Source organism: Rhipicephalus sanguineus, chromosome 1, assembly GCF_013339695.2.
Source record: "Rhipicephalus sanguineus isolate Rsan-2018 chromosome 1, BIME_Rsan_1.4, whole genome shotgun sequence".
In the NCBI taxonomy this organism is placed as follows: Eukaryota; Metazoa; Arthropoda; class Arachnida; order Ixodida; family Ixodidae; genus Rhipicephalus; species Rhipicephalus sanguineus.
The window spans coordinates 250,355,252-250,376,259 of record NC_051176.1 but is presented as its reverse complement, the minus strand read 5'-3'; the positions used below and the strand labels follow the sequence as shown (position 1 = coordinate 250,376,259).

At 42.9% G+C, this 21,008-nt stretch overlaps 1 protein-coding gene across 2 annotated transcripts in view; it reads right to left on the bottom strand.

The window, feature by feature from the left end:
• Nucleotides 1–20,361, bottom strand: part of LOC119377454 (RNA-binding protein 12) — a 61,679-nt gene extending 41,318 nt beyond the window's left edge. Inside the window, exons 1-2 of one of the 2 annotated variants that reach the window (XM_037646919.2) lie at nt 20,186–20,361; nt 19,556–19,662 (exon numbers count right to left, since the gene is read on the bottom strand). The gene's annotated coding sequence lies outside the window, so the exon portion shown is untranslated. The remainder of the gene's footprint in view (nt 1–19,555; nt 19,663–20,185) is intronic. The other variant, XM_037646921.2, reaches the window with a different exon arrangement.
• Between the last annotated feature and the right edge of the window lie 647 nt (nt 20,362–21,008).

Below are 21,008 nucleotides of genomic sequence, written 5' to 3'. Positions count from 1 at the left end.
TATGTTTTGTTGGAGGGCTCTTATTTTGTTTAATCTAGAAAAACACAGATTCAATCTTGTATGAAACCAGGTGGCCTTGGAAACCGCTGCAAGATCCAATGTACCTTGCAAATATAATTCGATGTCATAGCTCGTGTTATGCTCGCTGCTCTTTTCAAATGAGACCACAATGAAAGAAGGGCACTTTAAAGGCCAACTCCGGCGATTTTTCGAGGTCGATGGATCTCAATGAAATTCGCTGGGTACGTTCCTTTGCACGTTTCCGTCATTTATGCCAAATTACAGGCTTGAGACATGCGCAGATTGTTTGCAAATGAATTTTAAAGATTGTCTGCAAACGCCCTCCTGGCTTCCCACAATTATTGGCAACATTGCGTCTGTGACGTCAATATTGGGAAGGCGGCGGAAGTGACGCAGCCGAGGGCACCGCTAACTTCGGCGCTTCGGCCGCTACAGCGAGCGTCTGCTGTGCGCAAGGCTACAGACAGCGTTGGTTTGACCGGCGCTTCGCTGGTCGTCCCGGCTGTCACAGTTTTCATACTCCGCGCCGGCGTGACCGACATGCCTTGCACGACTTCCGGTACGTTCGTAACAACGTCTACGTCATACGTAGACAGTACACTCTGTTGGGTTTTGGTTTCGGTATTGCGCTTTTTTGCTTATTTAAAATTATTCTCCAATTTGCCGAGTATTTCTGCTATCGGGCCCGTAACAGGAGCGTTTCAGGAACATAAAAGCACCATTACTTTGACATGGCGAAAAAATCGCCGGAGTTGGCCTTTAAGTGATAAGCTACAGTTAATTCTTTATGTCTATGCTCAAGAAAATTTTCAACATAACCTAGCCATAACATTCAGCAATGCTCTCTAATAGCCTTCTTAGTAATTGATCAAATGCTTAACACATAAACGAAGCTGCCAGACATACTTTACATGAGACTTGCTTGGTGTTAAAGCGTTTTTTTTAAACATGGTACCACCCACATGATCACTACTGCTATGGAACCTGTGGTGCATAAACTATGATGACAGTGCTGCTCCAGCCTCAAATTTACACTGCAATATCAGGACTGTAACAAAGGTTTCAGTTCTCAGACATTAAGCGGAATTACTGCAGGATGGAAATGTCTTTTCATTAAATTCCTCTTCCTCTTTGCAGCATTTCTGGGTTGCATGATTTACGATACTTCCTTGCATTACTATTTCAATGTGAAAAATAGCATAGTTTCCAGCACTGGTTTAACAAGTAGTCGTCAGGCAAATGGCTTTTTCAAGGTCTTTTCACCTCATCACTTGCAACCATACTCTTTAAAGGGACACTAAAGAGAAACAATGATTTGGTTTAGATTGATAAAGTGTGCTCGGAGAACTCCAGTGTAGTTTATTTCACCACCATAGGTTTATTATTAGAGGAGAAAACCAAGTTCAAAGTTTCATTTTTAAATTTCGCGCCGAACTTTGTAATTCGTGACGTAAAACGTTCCAAAGAGCATTTAACGTATTTTGGCGCCACTGGCCCGACGAAATTTCCACAAACTCGTTATGTCAAGTCTCTGGCCCCCTCAGAGGACAATGTACTTCGATTTAACCGGTTAGGAACTACGTAGGCCCAAGCAGGCGCCGTCAAAAGTACGTGACGTCACGGCAAATGGTGCGGGAATTCCAAGGTGGCGTCGCCACCTGTATTTTCTTTTTGCGTGTTTTCTCGCTTATTAAGTGTCTTCTCGCAGCAAGCGTGGTGTTTTTGGTATCGTGGAGGACTACTTTACTAATGCGAGAAAAATCGTTTTGCTCTTTAGTGTCCCTTTAAAGAATCGCTTAGCTACAATATGCTCAGGTTGCAGATGCAGTCGACAAAGCACTGTGCTATATCAAACCTATAAGCCCACACAACCTCACTTTTATTGTCAAGTCAATGCCTTTTGATTTAAAAAAAAAAGCAACAGACGGTACCTCAATAACAAAGCAATATGCCACAGAATACTGACATGGAGTCGCTGCAGTGTCATACTACAGGATCACATTTTTGTTTCAAGTATGCCCAAAGCATGCTGAAACACATTCGGTAAATGTCAAGGCATCTACTTTATCTTATCCACTAACAATTTTGAAGCTATGTCACTGCACATGTGTTATGGAAAAGACTCTTCAGAGTCTCATATGCTTATCCTGAATTTACTACCGAAACAGCACAGGCAGCTCAACGCATGACAAATCTTTTGCTAAAGAAGCTGAGAAGTTTAGTGTCATAACAGCCAGATGAATGAATAAGCGACTAACTTAAGTTGCAATGCAGGCTTGTTGGTGTGGCATTTCTTAATTATATGGTAGCGCAAATAGAGGACACAAGAAAGGCACATAAAGAGTGCAATGTGTCCGTCTTCGTGTCTCTTTCTTGTGCCTTTTTGTGCCCTTGTTTATTTGCACTACCCTATAATTCAGAAGCGACTAAAGTGCATCCACCCTATTCTCACTCTGAGCAATATTCCTGACCTTTTTAGAAGTACAGGCAACATTACTCTATTGATATTCATTGACTGCCACTAACATTTCACCACTGAAGCATGTGTCTGGCTGAAAATATAGCAGCAGCCAGTGTCAAATGCGAGAACCAGAGCTGGTCAGACTTCTTGGTCACAATATTAATGGGAGCAGCTGATTTCATCCTCCTATTGTATTATTTGTTGATTGCATCATTGTTCTTAAGATTCTGCGTGGAAGGCTAATAGAGATGCTTTCCAGTAGCACATTTCAGCATGGCAAAACTAAGGATTCTTGACGCCACATTTATATAAACACAGCCAAGTTTGTGTACAACATTCCTTTGTGCTGTGCTGAAGAGTGCATGTGGTAATGATTCCTAAGTAGGAAAACATCTAAACTTCCCACTGGAGCAAAGATCAAGCAGGAAGATGTGTTGCAGCTTTGTACAACTCATAGCAGAGGCTCCGATTTCGGACCATCCAAAACCGAAGAAAGTGGTATGGTTGGCACTGTCGACAAAGCGATGCTTGGCCAGCACGAAAGGCTTATATATGTGCAGAGTTCCCATCATACGGGGCAGTGACATGAAATGTTCAACAAGTAGTGGGGAAAGGGGCTCAAATGTGCAGATGATTGCCATGTGGCTGAAAAGGGACTAACTATGCTAGTGCATACAATAGGAGAGCCAATAATACCATATTTAATGCCAAAATTCAAGCAATCATGTTTTCAGTTTTTAGAGCACATTTATGCAATATTTGCATTCATAAAGGTTGAAAAATATTAACAAGCATGCTACTAGTCCTCTTAAGTTGCATGCTGGTTGCCTTACGAGGAACCCTGCCTGTTCTTTCAGTACGGTTCCCTACACTGTACAATCAGTATTCACCATGACACTCAGGGATGTCAATGAGAACAAGCCTATCTCACCATGAGCTTATCTATTTTCACACTTGATCATAATAGCTTGCAGCCTGTCTTCATTTGCTTGCATGAACATTCCATCTCTGGCACAAATCACATAAGGTGTTCTTAACTATATATATAGCTTACTTTCGTATTTACAAGTTGAACCAGGACATAATAGTTGCATTCTAAATCAAAGCCCAGCGAAGGCAATCTGTTAAAGAGCACTAAAGCCAATTTCTCGTCAGCACTTTCCAATAGTCATTTGCTTTTGAGCAGCTATATCTGTACATATTTAATATTTCTACACATTTACAAAGATTTTCCTTTTGATTACACGGTAAAAGGATTACACCCTATAAGATGTATGTTGTCCCCAAAATATAATTGCAATCAGTCTGGTTTGTGATATCCATTCTGAAAAATGCTACACTCGCTCCTTTTGTAGCAAGACCCTTGCATCATGCATTATGCAGATTAAGATATATTTCAGGACAACGTCAATCTTAATGGGTGCAATGTAACAATGGTCTTCCAATTCTGGACATGCTAACCTCTTGGTCTCCCCCCCCCCCTCCTTCCACCTAACTGCTCACCTAAAAAAGCACAAAATCATTTTCTTGGATTTTTTATGGCGTGCTAAATTTCACACTGCCAGTGTGGCTGCTCGTGACATCACTAAATGTTAACTAATGTGAAAGCAGATTTCGCACACAGAAAAAAAAAGGGAAGCCTATATGTTCTAACAGGAAGCCACAAATAAAATAAACAAGAATCATCTGTGCTACAAAGTGATGCGTGAAACTGAAGAATGCGGCTGCACACACAGAGGACAAATTCTCCCCAGATGTTTCACCTGGTCAATGGCGGCAGATCCCACGGTGTAAAATGTATAAAATAACATTAAAATGCACTTTTAAAGTTTTGGAGTGAACCAAACTTTATGCCTTTGAACATAACATTATGCTGGAAGTAGCATTTAGTTTAAAAGAACGATTTTTTATAATAAAGCTGTTTTCTATGTTTCTAAAACAATCTCATTCATGCATATGTGCAGGTTCGTGCAGTGAACAGGTTTTTCTTGCAAGAATGTGCTGCTTTTTGATGACGAGACACGAATCATCACATGATGTCTAAGCTTTGTGCGTTACTGTGTTTTATGCATGCTACAGGGAAATCGTAAATGGAGCTTGCAGTATTACATATGAACACAAAGCTTTCTATACACCCCATATTTATACACCATCGCGGTGTCGCACCATTCTGACGACGTTGCACCATGGAGTCATTGTGCGTTTCATTATAGGAGTACTGGCATTATTTTGAAGGCTAGATAACTTCACAGAAAGATTAGTGTTGACACACATCCTCTACAAATATCAACAGCCAATATAGCCTAGAACGTATCTAAAATCAATGTTAAAGTGCGTCACGTAACTGCATGTGAAACGGAGCACCTCACGGTATTGACCTCAACTCTGCTCAAATGTAAATGAAGAACAACCATGTATACGTCAAGTTTGTGTAGGCTGCCAGGCTCCTTCCGTGCGCTCTCTCCTGCAGTTGTCAATGCAAGGCTCACGTGCATGGATGCAGTGCACATGTGTGCTGCACACGGTGAGTGCGTCACTTTTGTGTGTTCATGTGGTCAGATGTGTTTACAAACAAATCACCATGGGTCCCGCCTCTTCGGCACTCTTTGATCAAAAACAAACTGTGACTGAGTGCTATAAAAACATATCTAAACAATTAATCGCCATGCACTAGAGCAAACAAGGTTTCGAGCCATGATAAGTGGGTCGTTAGCTACTTATTGCAACAGAAAAGATAAAATTGTGTCAGTACTCTTTTAAGTATGTGTATTGGATGCGTGCATTCGTTTTCTTTGAACCTTCAGAATCGTGGTGGGCAGATTAATAATATTTAGTGCCAGAACAAAAATTCACAATTCTGTTGTTTTTTTTACATACAGAAGTGAACTACAATTCTGGTTATCCATGAACCGTGTGATGAACAGTGACATTTGTTTTCGTGCAGAAATTCACCATGTTTGCTGCGACATTCAGTGTATGATAAATTTTTACATCTTCTCATCTTTGTGCAGAAAAATTGACTAAATTTTAATGCGTTTGCGAGGTAATAATTGGCAATTAATCTTGCTGGTGAGAATGTGGAAGGCATTGCATATAATCAGACTAGTCACAGTGCTCACACATCTGCAGAACTTTGAAGTGCCAGTAAACAGGCTCAGACTTTTTTTAAACTTCCCAAAGAAGCTCGTCGATTCATGCTGAGGGCTGCGGCAATCACATTTAGCGAATATCACAGCACTGCACACCGCGGACACACTCCGTTTCAAAAAAGAATTCTTGCGCCCTCTCCTGCACCTCACCCGTCCTTTTCGCCCGTTGATTGGTCCTTTGCACTATGTCAATTAGTCCTTTGCTCCACAAAACTGCACCGTGGCCCTGCTGTGATGCACTTTTGGCCGCGCAGTCCACATTTTCATTTTCCTGTGCTGCCCTCTGCCATTTTGGTAGAGCCAAGACTACAGAGACAAGCGGTATCGCCAGAACGTAAGTCTCGAAGATTAAGAGGCATCTCACCTCTTAATCTCGGCTTCCTCTCCACACGTAGAGGAAGCCCGGCTCGATCACTGGCTTCGTGCCAATGATGTAATTGTTGACGTGTTAAATTGCCGAAGTGGGCTAGTCACAACAAGGGGCTATGCCTAACCCTCTTCACTACCGCGAAGGTGGGAAGGCTGAGGAAGAAATCAAAACCAGCTGAAGCGACTTGTCCTACACTCTGTAACTTCCTTATTACAGCACTTATTCACAAAATTCTTGTGGCAGCATGTTCACATTGTACACAAGTGCGCAGTTACCTCTCCATCAGAAATTTCGGACCGCGTGCAATGTCTGTCCTGTGTGCAAAGAAAATGCTTGTTTGAACATAACCTACATGTTGAAACTTACAAGTGCACGAGTTCCTAGCACGTTTTTACCACTGCCAAAGCTACGTGCCCCCTTTGCTATGGGAAATTGGAAATGATTGAAAAAATTACCGGTTGAAGTCACTGTTTAACAGCAGGTCTCTAAAGTCTTCCATAAAATAGAACTGCTTTCCGCATTACTCGATTTTTACGGCAAACTTTATGCTAGTGATGATACCTATTAACACACAAAAGTGGGTCCTCTCAAGCTGAAGGCCCCAAAGGTAGCATGAGGCACAGCAACGTTAATATACAACAGACTATGCATGTATGTATGTATGTATGTATGTATAATGCATTCACATGCTGATGATGGATAATGTGTTCATCATCCCAAAGCTGCACAGTGAGTTACGTTGGACGATATGGAGAAGGCTCCAGATTAATTATGAACAACTGAGGTTCCCTATTGTGCACCTAAAGCACGGTACACGAATGTTTAGCACTCTGCCCCTACTGGAATGAGGGTGCCTCAGCTGGGTAACCCTGCCACAGGAGTCACAGTTATAGACGAACTTCATTATGTATATCCTTTAAGACTACAGCGTAAATGGACACAAATTAGATTGCTTCACATCTAAGCAAAATTTTTTTTTCCTTCAACCAGTCATGCAAAATGGTGTTTCGGCACCATGAAAAATTTGCATCTTTAGCAGCAAAAGGGTCACTTTCAGAAAGTAAAATTTTTCTAGTTTGTGATCTACGGATGAGGCATTCTTGCGAAATCATTACCTGCAAACCTCAACAACCTAGCCCAACTTAAACGAGGACAGTGAACTAAGCAGAGTTCGTAGACGCTGTCATTTCCAACGTTCTTGCGAAGTCACCATTTGCCAACTTCAAAAAACGTTGCGCTACTAAAACGAGGGCAGTTACTTTAAAATTTCATGACTGTCATATCATAAAATGCTCTATGTAGAAATTGTGATCGCAGCAAGAAAGACAAAGCAGCACTCCTACGCAGCGAGATCTGCTGGCAGAGCATTTTTTTGCCTACCTACACCCGTTCCGATGACATGGCAATGAACGGGCACTTGCAGAAACGCCATGCCATTTGCCAACAGTGAAGTTCATTGATACATTGTCTTGCAAGCGATGCTCCTACTGAAGGCATTTATTACTGCCACATTAAAGCTATATAGAGACAAAAAAAAGGTGATACAAGTTAACTTCATGTAATCATTATGGGAAAAAACACTGCACAGTCAAGTTTCTTGACATCAGACCTAAAGCATAATTCTGAACGCCTTCTGCTTGATTCTATGCACTCTTCCATTGTTCCTTATTGGTCCCAACAACAACCCAAGCAGAGCATCACACCCATCATTCATGGTCGGCCGATCCTAATGACATCCTGAGCAGAGCGTTACTAACCAACAAAGTGCTAAAAGGAACCCTGGAGTGCTTTTCTTTTCCACATTCTTGAAGTTACTGAACAAAGGCAAGATAAAGAAAATGCAAATGGAAAGCAAATCACTGATGAGAAATGTCCGGATAAATTCATCCACGATGGCTGTCCAAGCTGCACACTTGGGCTGAAATGCACAGCCCGCTTTTTTATTCAACTTTTATTACAGTCGACTGAGTAGATGGTTATAGTGTGTACATTTGGCTTCATCACCATCTGCAGCCAAACACACTGCACATTTCTGGAGCCCTAACCATCCACGTGCAAGCTGCCCATGCGTGCGAAGTTATGACAGCCCAATTGCTCTTTCACACTACTGTAGCATGTATTGCCTGCACCGCGTTCTTGGTTGCTGGTGAAATATGCCAATACAAACTCTGCGTAGACTGAATACAGAGAATATGAACTACAAAGCTTACGCTTTTCAAATAACTTTAGGGAAAAACTAGTCCCCAAAGACATTGCAACCTTACAGCCTGAAGACATCTGCGCATCAAAAAAATGTTTTGTTGCACCCTGAACTCTTCTGTACAGTTGGCAACAAGAATGTGGGTGTTCTGAAACATCAGAAGTGTGTGTTTTAAAGAATGGAGTTGACTATTTCGGTGCGCTGAATCAGTTCTGAAATTTCCATGTCTTACAATAGCCCTTGAGCCAGAACAAGTAATAAAATACATTAAAGGTGAGTATGGTGTCCCAGCTCAGACTACATGAGCATTGCATGAACTTACTCAAATATAGCTGCAGATCAGCAGGCACTGCCTGCACTCTTGTGCTGAAATCATGGCAGCTCCTTTGATATAATATGCCAATGCACCCTCATCACCTTAGAAGCTCCCAAAGACAGTGTGCAATTTATACAGTGAAACTTCACTTGAATGAACTTCAAGGGGCCTCAGGAAAAAGTTTAAATTGAAAGTTCAGTGAAATGAAACATCTGTGTTGTAGCTTGTTATCACAAGCCAAAGGAAATATCAGCTGCTCAAATAAAATTTCAACCCATTTATTTATCATGCTGCCCATTTGCATGTGAACTTATGCCTACTGAGGATCTTGTGAAGAATGTAACCTTTTGCTGCACTTGAGCTCTTATGACTGCAATGGTCACGAATTACTGTGTCCAAACTCTCATGAACCTTCCCCGACACAGCACTCTGCTGGACAGAAAACGACCTCAATTTCTCCAAAAGCATCAGTGCTTCTGCCGTTTGGCACTATGACAACCAGCACGCGCTTGTAGCGCTAAGGCTGCAGCTGTCTCTGAGACTATGACTCCTGCTGGCTTCGAAACTATGTCGGCAGCCAATCGAGTTCAAGGTCAATTGGGGGCCCACTTTTCGTCACGTGGTAATGAGGCGCCCTTGTCAACATAAACTTGAAGCCTCCACTATTAGCTCCGGTGGCGCACCGTTGGCGGAGCTAACCGTGCAGGCAACGATAAAATTATGTTCCAAGAAGTGCACTTGTACTTGAAGTAGTCAACATGACCGGGGAGGCATTGGAGGCTGTCACATAATATGTTCTGAAGTAAGGCATGTTGTTGGGGTAGTTGGTTCACCTTTGAACCTATGAATCTTTATAAATATTATACCTTCAAGAAATAAACGCAGTTAGAAATCTGCACTTCGTGTGTGCCTCTGTTCTGTTTCTAATGTGTTGTTTTCTTCCCGCAGTCTAAATGTTTTCAAAATAATATGTTCGTAGAACTGAAATATGCTGTGCACTGAATTTCATTAAATTGAAGTGAATTAACACTGGGCTCAGCGGTCTTTCCATGGGGGATTTAAAGAAAGTTCGTACAAGTGAATAGTTCGTTTACTCGATCTTCGTTCAAGAGAAATATTACCATAGTTGAAGTGAAGCTACACTAACGCTCGGTGCCAAACTATAGTTCTCTTTTCAGGATGTTTGCTCCAGGGTGAAGCTTCACATTTCTGCACTGTCAATGTGCCTGACCAAAGATCGCACCCATTACTCCAGTAGGTTTTTACTTGAGCACGAGCAATCCTTTTTCATTTACCTGTGCTGCCCTCTGATGAGGGTAATTCCGGCAGATCCCACAAATTGCAGGAATCAATTTCACGCGAAATAGCGAAAAGCTTCCCATTTTGCTTTGAGTAAAGCATTACATCGACATATTTGTGTAAATTGAGTAATTGTGAGCATATAGTGTGCTTACCAGGCACATTAACCAAACTGGCACCTGAAGAGTAGCTTATAGTCCGACGAAAAGTCACATTCCCGTTGCACATATGTCAGTTAAATCAAAACGAAGTGCACACTGCGTCGCAACAATATGCATGTCATAAGTAACGGTTGTTGCCGTACTCCAGGGTCGAGCAACGCTTCTTATAGCTTGCAGAGTCACTAGAGTGCATGCGCAAGTTTATCACATTGTTATAGAAGCGTAGAACCAACACAGTAAGCACTATTGATGTTACCCCCGACATAATGGCTGTATAGGACCTATTTCGTTCCTGGGCTTTTCCGAAGCAGTTTCAAGCACTGGCATGGCACTGGGGCAAGTCGCCTGACTGCCATGCAGAATGCCTGAGTTCAATTCGGGCTTGAATCACGATTTTTATTCTTTGCGCCCATCTGAATTTTTTGCTCAACAACACCGCTGTCAGCTGCAGATTTGTGATACGGGCTCCTTAAAATTATCACAATACGATTTCTGAAGTAGATTCTCGCTGTTCCTGGGTTGATAGACAGCGAATCACCTGTGACGCATACCCGCAGTCCTCAGGGCGTGGTATGAGGATATGAGCCACACGTGACTGGGGGGAAGGGTTTCAAGACATATGCAGCAGGCATGTTAGGTTATTCGTATCATAACCTGTCTATGTTCCTCATACATTCATGCCCTCGCAAGGCGATTTGTGGTATATACCAATTAAAGAGGCAACCATGAGAGTGCCCAGATGCAGGCGGCTAGCGGTCCGTTGTCGGGACCCTCCGGACAAAACAACACGGCCGCAGTGGTCCGTTGTCAGGCACTGCTGGACAAGTTCTTTCAGGGTTGATTACCGCATGTGTTTTCTCACAGCATTATGCGTAATCCCTTAATAAAGTAAGTAAGCTTCTTTTACTTGCGCTTTGCTTTTTTTTACTGGAACGAATGGAAGGTGGGTAAAAGTTTCGGACAGCAAAGGGTTCATTCATTGTAGATTTTACATTCCAAAACCACAATATAACTATAAGAGATGCCGTAGTAGAACGCTCTGGAAATTTTGACCACCTGGTGTTCTGTAACGTGCACCAAAATCTCAGCACACAGGCCACTACGAATTTTCCTCCATCAAAATGCGAGCCGCTTCGGCCAGGATTCGATCCCTTTGGGTCGGCAGTCAAGCACCATAACCACTACACCACTGAGGGGGGGTAGATTGAAATGGTCAAAGTGCCTTTGGTTCGCTCAGAAATGTTTTGCATTTATAAAATGCTTTGTATTTGCAAGCTGAGAAAAGTCCAATTCCACAGCAGCTCTGTAAATACAACCGAGATCTTTTTGGCTCATTCAATGAATTGTGCTGCACCTACAGAAAGTCTAAGCATACTGCAGCAGCCTAAATCTGAAAATATATCGACAAGCAGCAGCGTTAGAGGATGCATCTTCTAACCGTTTCACCGAAGTTTTCAAACCTCAAACTGTATTCTACTTTATGCCGGCATCAACATTTTGGCAGCAACGTAAAAGTAGTTTTGCACACGTCTTTAAACAAAATGCTAATGCAACACAAGGCTTATTCAAAAATTCTGAACACAGCATTACAAGATGCCACAACCAGTACTGCTTCCATTTTTTTTTTTGTTCCCTATTCCGTTATAGAACCATGTGAAGCCAATGCTATCCGACTGCACCAGCATGAGAAACTAGGGGCTTCAAGTGTTTGATATAGCATTAATCAGACAGTCATATGAACTTTCCATGCACCTTAACGTGAAAGCCCAGAGCATCCCAGAAAGGCAGGGTGTTGGAGAGACTGCAGTTGTGGGTTGCGATAGAATGCTTCATATTTTTAGTTTATAGGCATTATGAACAAGAAATTTAACAAGCGTGGTCAGTTGGGCAGGTTGGCAAGGTTCTTTTGTCTGTCTTCCCAGCACTAGTTATATTTACATCGAAGCCAGTTTATCCAGGAAATACGGCGCCATTTTACATGACCTTATGTCGTGGTGTAATCTTAAGAAATACAGTATGTGTCCAGTCTAAAAATATACAGCAGCTGTACCATGAAGAGAGTCATAAATAATGTGGAATATTTAACACCAAACACCCTGCAACTCTGTAAAAGGCTACCAATCAGTGGCACATCGTAACACACTATTCAGTGTGAATACGAGGATATTAACTGAACGTCCTGGCACTGCAACACGGCTGAGTGCAAAGGTTAACTGTGGTAGAGCTCATTCAACCTAAACCTCACACGATTCAAGCAAATGAGATCGTTTGAACAAGTGGATTTGTCTTCATCATGGCAGCAACTGTCTTCCTTAGCAGCTTGTTTATGTTCACTCTCACCCAACCATAGACTAAATGCATGATGTGCATCAAAAACAAGGTTGGGTGGGGCAATCGAAGTGTGTCAAGGTATGCAGTGCATAGGCCAAAACTACAAAGTGTAACCCCTTACCCTCTGACATTTCCCTTAGCTCCAACAAGTTATTCAGAGCTGTGTCAATGTAACATTCCATTTCTATTGTGTGCACTGCAATGGTAATGCGTTGTTCCTCCTAGCATTGCCAATGTCTTAGCAGCACAGATTCAAAGCCAGCCGAGGTCCTAGTCCTTTATATCTCTGGCGTGAGGTGGTGATCCTTACTAAAGTATAATGACGAGCAGCTGGAAGCCTCTACGATGACCAGTGCTATTGCAACATTGGAGTAGATACGAGCCAGAAGTTACGGTGTAACTGTCACAAACCTGGGCTTCAATCAAATCCAAGATGAAGCATCCAATAAAAGCAAATGCTCTGCAGTAAATAAATACCGTGCCAGCTCAGAATTCACATAGAGCTTCTTGCAGACTGTACTAACGTGTGAGTATGTTTGTATTATCAGCAATGAAAGTATTTTGCCCAGAACCACAAGTGTGAATTATGGAATTCATGTTAATTTTGTCAGTGTATGTGTACCCATGTTACTATCATCTCGCGCTTTGTCTTGTGTGTAGTGTTTCACCACTGTATTTTCAGCCACTTCTACTGTCTGTCTTTATAAGTTTCTACCAAAACTCCACAGTACACGAGTATTTGTTCACCTTTCGTAGCACAGTGGCCTCTGGTTGACTTTCTGCATTGTACAGGAAACACTACCTTGGTCTGCAAGTTCCAATATGTGATCAAGGTTACATCAGTTGAACAGGCTCTGTATAAAGGTGATGTGATCTCCTGGTCATTATTGGACTCGAGTTGCACAGTTGGTGGGCACAAAATGAAACTGATAACTTAGCTCAACTAATGTGGCACAGCTACAGTGTTCAAAGCACCACATGCAATCGCTTTGACAGTGCAGCCAAGGCACTTTATGTACCAGTCATGATTTCTTCCGAAGCAGCAGAAGATCCCACTACTTTGAGCAGAGAGGTCAGTGTGTGAAGTTCACAGCTTAAGCCTTCCATCTGTGTCTCCTCCAGCTTGGGTCAAAAGCCACAGCTGCACCTAACGACAGTTAAGATGACCAGAAACCTATCGAGCAGTCCTTATAAGAAATCTGATCTTTCAGCACGAATAACAATTTAACATGTCATATTAGAAGATAGTCATGTAAAAGCATCATGTGGCAAATGCTCACATGCCACATAAAACAGTCACTTCCTTAAATTGTAATGCAGTTATTATTGGTTACATTTAATGGTACAAAGGCAACAGTGGATATAGTGTGTTAAGACTGCCGTTTTCAGTGTACACTACCAAATAATTTTCCTCGTGCTCTTAAACTGAATGCTACGGCAGCAGTAAAATCAATGTCGCTTCCACACGACAGTAATGTGGCTGTGATGAGTAATGATGGTATAGTACATGAGTTAAAAAGGGTTGGTGGGTAGCACTGCAATAAAACATGACCTACACGAGGTACAACTTCGAGCAAAAGTTTGTGGGACGTGAAATTTTCCAAGAAATCTACATTCCCACTTTGTCTGTGAACATAACTTCCGATTGAATGTTACAGCATGTAGTAGTTCTTGCGACCAATACAGTTAGTTACCTGCCAGAGTAGAAGCATAATGCACTAAGAGAGCAGAAATTAGCATCTGCAGTAGAGCCCACATCTCAAACTTTTGCTGCTAGGTGTACCTAGTGGTTTCAGATCCAAGTGAATCTAGAGTGGCAGGGACTGAGAAGCCACCGATACTTCACAGGTGCAAACTAGCCTTGCCATCAACGTTGAAGGCCAGGCCACAACCATGGTCTCCAAAACACGAAGAAATTGAACTTAAAAAAAAAAAAGCTTGTTGAAACATGTGTCTCCTGAATAGAAAAAGTGATGGATGAAGCGGGATGTTCATTTCGAAAACCTAAGTGCTCTTTCATTCCACATTCTTATGTGCATGAATTCCACAAGAACATGTAAAATCGACCGGCTATTTCCACACCTAACACACGTAGGTGCACTTGTGTCAGTTAAAAAAAAGGGAATGCTGTATTTGTATCCTATTTAAGTTCTGCAAAAAACGACCTTGAAATTATCGCGACGAGGGGCAACTAAATTTTTCTTAACCTAAGGTTGCTCTATATGGAGCTTGTTAATTTTGGGATCCCATTGTTTCTGCGACTTCAAATGTAGATTGCAGCGAACCACTGCATTCATATCTTGATATGGCAGACTAATTTTGTGAAGGCCGCTTCCTTGTGCAGCTACTGCACAAGCATTCACTTCGTTTCCATCAATACATACATGACCTGGTACCAAGCAAACTAATTCGAGGTGCTTCAATATGCCATTATTAAAGTACTTCTTGAGATTGTTAATGATTGGATTTTTGTGTAGTTTGCAGTATGCAATGTATGTGCCACAACATATGAATCAGTAATATCATCGATTTCTTAATGTTGGCGGCAGTGTGTTTTACGACTTAATATTGCAGAAGCCTCTGCAGTAATAACGCTAGTATATGTGTTGAGCCTTTGTGATGAGGCAAGATCGGGACCGATGGCAGCTGCAAGTAGTGTCTTGATGCATCTGTGTGAAACTGATAACAGCTGCAATATTAGTACTGGAGGGCAAAAAATGGTGTTTCATTGCAGTTTGAGAACACCAGCAATCATTTATGATAGTAAGTCATGTCACATTTCATATCACACAAGAGTAGAATCTTGGGCAAGCTGGTTTTGGTGTATGAGTGTATAGCAAAACTCGCGAATGTACTGTCTGTTCTAATTATTCCTGCAAAGCAAAGCTGCCTGCATCTCGCATGGCCAGTCTTGCTATATGCTTTCACCTTTGCCTTGCATGATTTTGTTGGTTCCATTAGAAACTTGACTACATGGTCAGTCACTGCCACTCTGAATTTCACTCCTTCCATATCTGCTTAAAGTGATAACGATGAAACCACAATTACTGCTTCACTGTTTTTTTTGAGAGACCTGCACTGTTTTTTTATTTTTCATTTTCTGTACTGTTCTTTCTGCTCACATTCTTCAATGGCCTTTTTTTCCTCCTACTCCATCCCCTGCACAATAGCATGTAAGCAAACATATGCTGGCTAACCATTCTGCTTCTCAATAAAAAGCTTTCTCTTTCTACTCTGTCCTTTGGTATCAGTTTTGTTCTGCAGAGGAGCCACTGCAGATAAAAGGAGCTTTAGCGACTTCTAGTGATATTTCTGCTTCAGTAACCATCACTGTACAGGTAGAATAGAAGGCTTTCGAAAACAGTTGTTCTTAAAAAGAAAGAGGAAGTGTCATTATTAGTGCACATGGGTGCACTGGAAGCGAAAATATTTTTATGTGTACATTAGGCTGCAGAATGCACGCTGGGACTCCATGGGTCACTGGTTTGCCTCGACACACATGCCGACAAATGCACTTCCGAAAGTGTTAGTGGAATTACGTGTAATTTCACTACACGTAATGCCCTTAGTGCAATTATTCCTGCAAAGCAAAGCAGCCTGCATCTCGCATGGCCAGACTTGCCAGATGCATTCACCTCTGCCTTGCGTGATTTTGTTGCAGTAGGGTATGCATTTGGGCTGGTTGGCTGACGATTATGAGTGGAAAAACAGCGCTAGAAAGACTGAACAAGAAAGGACATCAGCGCCATGGTCTCGTGTCCTTTCTTGTAAAAGTTTTTTTAGCAGTTTTTCCACTCTAATCAAGACTTTGCTCGTTCGTTTAGGAACTCGACTACATGGTCATTCAATACCACTCTTAATTTCTCTATTTCCACATTCTCTTCAGGTGATAATTATGAGGCCACCATTGCTGCTTTACTAGACTGGATGGGTCTACCCTTGCAAGATAATTTTCAATACTCCCACGCTACTTTACACTGAACCTAGATTTAAGTATCCAATTTAAATGTCTTATTCCCAGCACAGCTGCCTTCGTCTGACACCGCTTCGTGCATCGACCAGATTTGTACAGCAGCATACATCATGAACTTTGCTCACAAAATTTGCCCAGAATACGCTTCAACCCTGCTCTTAGAATCCTCATACTAGCCTGTCTGTCCGAGTGTAAGCACAAGATGGCCAAACGTATGAATACCAACTTTAACTTTCCAGCCTTAACCATTTCAGTCGGCTAAGGCCCAATACCAGTATAGCACCTTTTGCAGCAGCGACACAGCAATAAAATCAGTCTGTTAAACATCACATGAACTAGGTCCATTTACACTTATCTAAAAGGCGGTCCCTGAGCCTACTATACTAAGGTGTGCAATTGATTTCTGCACCACCTTGAAGGAGCCTTGCAACACAAATTAAGCAGGTCATTTTCATTGCTTCTGGTAATGAAGAATGTAACGATATTGTTGCACAAGTGGCAACAGCGAAAACAAAGTTGTCATAATTTTGTTTCAACAGAGCAACGACTAATTTCACGCTACAGCGACCCACAACAGCTATTTTTGTGATTGGAAGTGACGTTTGTTTGCATGGAAGTGGCGACAATGGCTGGGCATTTTTACTGGCTTGACACAAGTCGCATGTAATATTCATGTGGTCCCAGCTAGGCCACATTATTGCGAGCTAAAAATTATAAAAGCACTTATACTTTGTCAGGTACCAAACAACTTGTTTTTTAATAAATTTTGAAAACAATCACATAACGCCACTAAGTGCGTTGTGCAATGACCACCATAACACAAGCCTTCCGGTATATTTCTATAAGAGGTGATTGGAACCAGCCATTGACGTCAGCGGCAGACTGAAATGCGAAAGGGAATGTTTTTCTCATCGTGTGTTGGTGTTTTGAAATTTGAAGGCTGATAATTCTCGTACAGAGGTTTTGATCATCATTCTTCCATTCATTTCAGTATTCAACACTACACAAACTCCAGTGCTACAGAAGGCAGACTGAAAAACGTTTGAATGCCCCTATAAGGGGCATTGAACCACTTTTTTCTGAAGCATTAGAAATGCTTCGCAACAAGTAGAGTGCATACCAGAAAAATATTATTGAAAATTTTTTGAAAACGTGTATCAGAAGAGATAGTCAAGATGCAGCGTTTACCTAATCCATCCACTCAACACCCCTCCTTTCCCAGAGAGAGGAGCGGTGCGACACCATCTATAGTTGGGTACAACTTTAGAAGGCAGCGGCACTTCCACATCAAAGGCGGATGCACACAAGCCTGCACCAATGAGGCGCACTCTAGAATAACCTGAGCCGGACGGCTGGTGATCCTGCCAAAGGAAAACATGGCAGGGATTGTGAGCTGGGCTATTAAGTCGCAGTGGCAATCGGCTGCCACACTTCAGTCATCTGGGCGGGACCTCTCCTGCCTTCTTAAGTTGAAGTCAACTATAGCTTTCTAGGAATCTGCCACCCACACACAGCTGAATGCTGCCAGCAGCCACCCCCCACATTGTTTGAAGGTGCTTCAAATTTGCGATGTCCTCTGCATCTTCTATTTGCTGAATGTGTTAAGCCTGGGGGCGGTTCAGGGCCCCTTTAATACCAACCGCGATAAAATTTGCTTTGGTGGCAGAGTACAACCGTGTACTAATGAATCAGTCTTGGCAAAGCTGTAGGACTGGCAATCTCATTTTCCTAAAAGCAGCTAGGAAAGTCACCTCCAAGATTTTTCTGCACACCCTGGGTGGTGGTGTATCTTCGAGCTCATGCTAAGGATAGCTTCCTGCCAGTGTATAAGAAGTTTTTCAGTTTCAGTATTAAAAAATCTGCTTTTGCAAGCCCATAGAGAGCAATGAAACCATTTTTGCTTCATGCATGAAAATATGCAAGGATGCAGCTTTGCACTTCCACCGCCCAAAAACATCTTTTACACAGCCCAAAATTAAATTTTGCCTTTAATGTCCTTAGGGTAACAGGGTATGTTTCACAGAATGCTTAACTAAACCAAAGGCATCAATTTTCCAACCTATATGACTAGTTCTCTGCTACTGCATAGTCCTGCTTCGCAAGTGTGAAAAAAACGACCCTATACCAGTATATTCACGTATATTCCAAGTTCTTTCTTGAATTGTACAATATGTGTGGCACAGCAAGATAAGGTTCTGGCACAAAATTTCCCCACAGGTCAATTGTCACTAAAAAGTCTACTGCAACCAATGTAGAAACCCCAACTGACCTAAGGCACAGGGGCCATATTCATAGTTGAAGATGTCCCCATAATATTGCTGTCCAGTGCGTACTGGTTGGCTTGTTGAGGAATGGCAGCCAAGTCAATTCAGTCACATAACATGCGAGATTCCAAGTCACGCAAAGAGACCTTGTCTCCGAAAGTGATAGCCTCGGAATATAGTCCCTGTCCGATAATCATGAAAAGTGAACAGACGTCAAAGGTGTGCACAAGGTTGATTCTTAGGGGGGCAGCAAGTCCAAGAATTCGACGAACAATTGCAATCAGTGCATAAAACAGTTAACTGGCATGACCCAAACATAGACGAAACTTCTCATTTACAGTTTGCAATTTCAATCTCCTCAAGCATAAAGTGTACGAACGCACTTGAAAAATTTATGCAATATTAAATGTATTGCACAATGGGGTGCGCAGGTGTGTTGTAATAATTCGCAGTGTCAAAATGCGTTTTCATGGGATCATCTTCCATTTTTTATACTTGTGATGACACCTAAGTAAACGCAGTCTGCTCTACAGATTTGTAAGGGGGCGTTCATGGAGAAAGGTCTATCAGCGAACGCTGCCGCGCTACGTGTAAGAGCGAGTAGTAACGCAGTTTAGCTTTGCGGTCTCATAGGATCCAGAATAGCGTAGGCCGCTGTCGCAGACCCAGGCTGCGCAAGGCAGAAAAGGCAGGCGGGGTCCATTCCCTCAGCTGCAGCATTGGAGGCCGATCCACGTAGACGCCTGGGTGGTCGCAGATACGTCACAAACATGTCGCGCTCTTTTCTTGAAAAGCCAGTGGCCAGTGTACGACTTCCCGCGGCGACCGTGTCATGCCGCTTTTAGCAAACAGCAGTTTCTTTTTTTATTTGATCAAGATAAATGCAAGGACGTAACCATAACGCGGATCTTCCGTGTACAATGCCAGTTGAAAACCTCGCAATGAAAAAAAAAAAATCTAAAGTAATAATCCACGAGCCCACGGAACAACGCAAGTGTTACATCACTAACCTTCAAAGTGACTGGAAATAAATGCGCATTGGTCGAGACTTCGTGCAGTACCAAGCTGCCACCTCTGGGGGATCGCTTGGTAAGTCTTGCTCAAACTCAGCAGCAACCTGCAAGAAACGAGACGTACTATTCACAACATTCAACGCACTGCCGTAGCAAGCAAACAGCTTTAACCCGTCGATTTTTTTTTTTTTTTTACACAATTGGCACGCGTACACGTTAAGCACAAACATAGGCACCAACATGCGCACATTGGGATGTGCAGACCCAGCTTCCCTCCGAAATAAAATCCTGGCTACGTCCCCGATATGACGACTGCCACGTATGCCAACGGCAACAAATGCTGGCACACTATCACAAAATGGCGTGAGAGGCTACGCAATCAACCGCCATTGCACTCCCAAAAGGCAACGTTAGGCTTACTGAAGAGATGCGCAACTATCACGGTGTTCGAATTGGCGAAAAACAGCAGCAAGCACAAGAATGTGTACAGTCAAGAACACCTTGGCAGCATCGATGCCCTTATTACGCTACTGTAAAAGGCAACCGGTGTAGCTGCACACAAAGGCGAAACAGAACAAAAAAGAAACGGGCCCCCGAGGCTGCAAACGTTGGTATCGCCCACCCTACCGTTTGGCGTCTGCTTGCTCTCAGCGTCGGACGTCCAGCCTCGGAATCTTCACCACATGAATGCCTGGAAAAAGTAATATCCAGAGCGACTTCTTTACACAAAAGGCGGGCGTACAAACCCGCAAACGAGTCGTAGCCGACGTCGACGACCAGCAACCGCAACAACGCGCTCGCGCGAGGGGGCGACGAACGGCGACAAATGTTAGTCGTGCCAGATGGCGCTCGCTGAATCCCAATGTGGCCAACTAGAGCGGCAGGCGGGCCGCGCTGGCGCTAAAAACAACGGGGCGGCCCAAGCCGGCCGCTCGCCTCAGATACCTCATATAAACAAAACCTTACGACATACCAGTCAAAGTAAGCTGTCGCCAACGCTAATTTTACGCATCACAACTACTTACATTTTTTTTTTACTATTGGTGCTGTAAAGAACTGTTGTGACGCCGCCAAAGCATGGCCTCCGAGATAAAACAAGCAGGAAGAGGAGCGGAGGCTGCGGCCAACGTCGTTTGCGATCTTGGCGTAAAGTGTTTATTTCCGTCATCATACTTGGAATTTTTATATTTGTGTTGTCGCGCCGTTTAAATACGCAATTAGACTTCACGACGGTCTCGGTGCTCAGAGCAAACGCGTAAGCAAAGCGCGCGCCGCTTCGTCTTGAGACGGTAGCTGTCTACTAGCGAAATGACCTGATGCCCTCACTCCCTCACATCGCGGCTACCTAAGCAAAAATGTAAGCTCCGCCCACAGAACCGCGGCGCGCCTGCCCTTCACCTGCGAAAAACATTCGTGCCAGCTGGTTTCCGCTCGAACTGTTAGTGCTTTT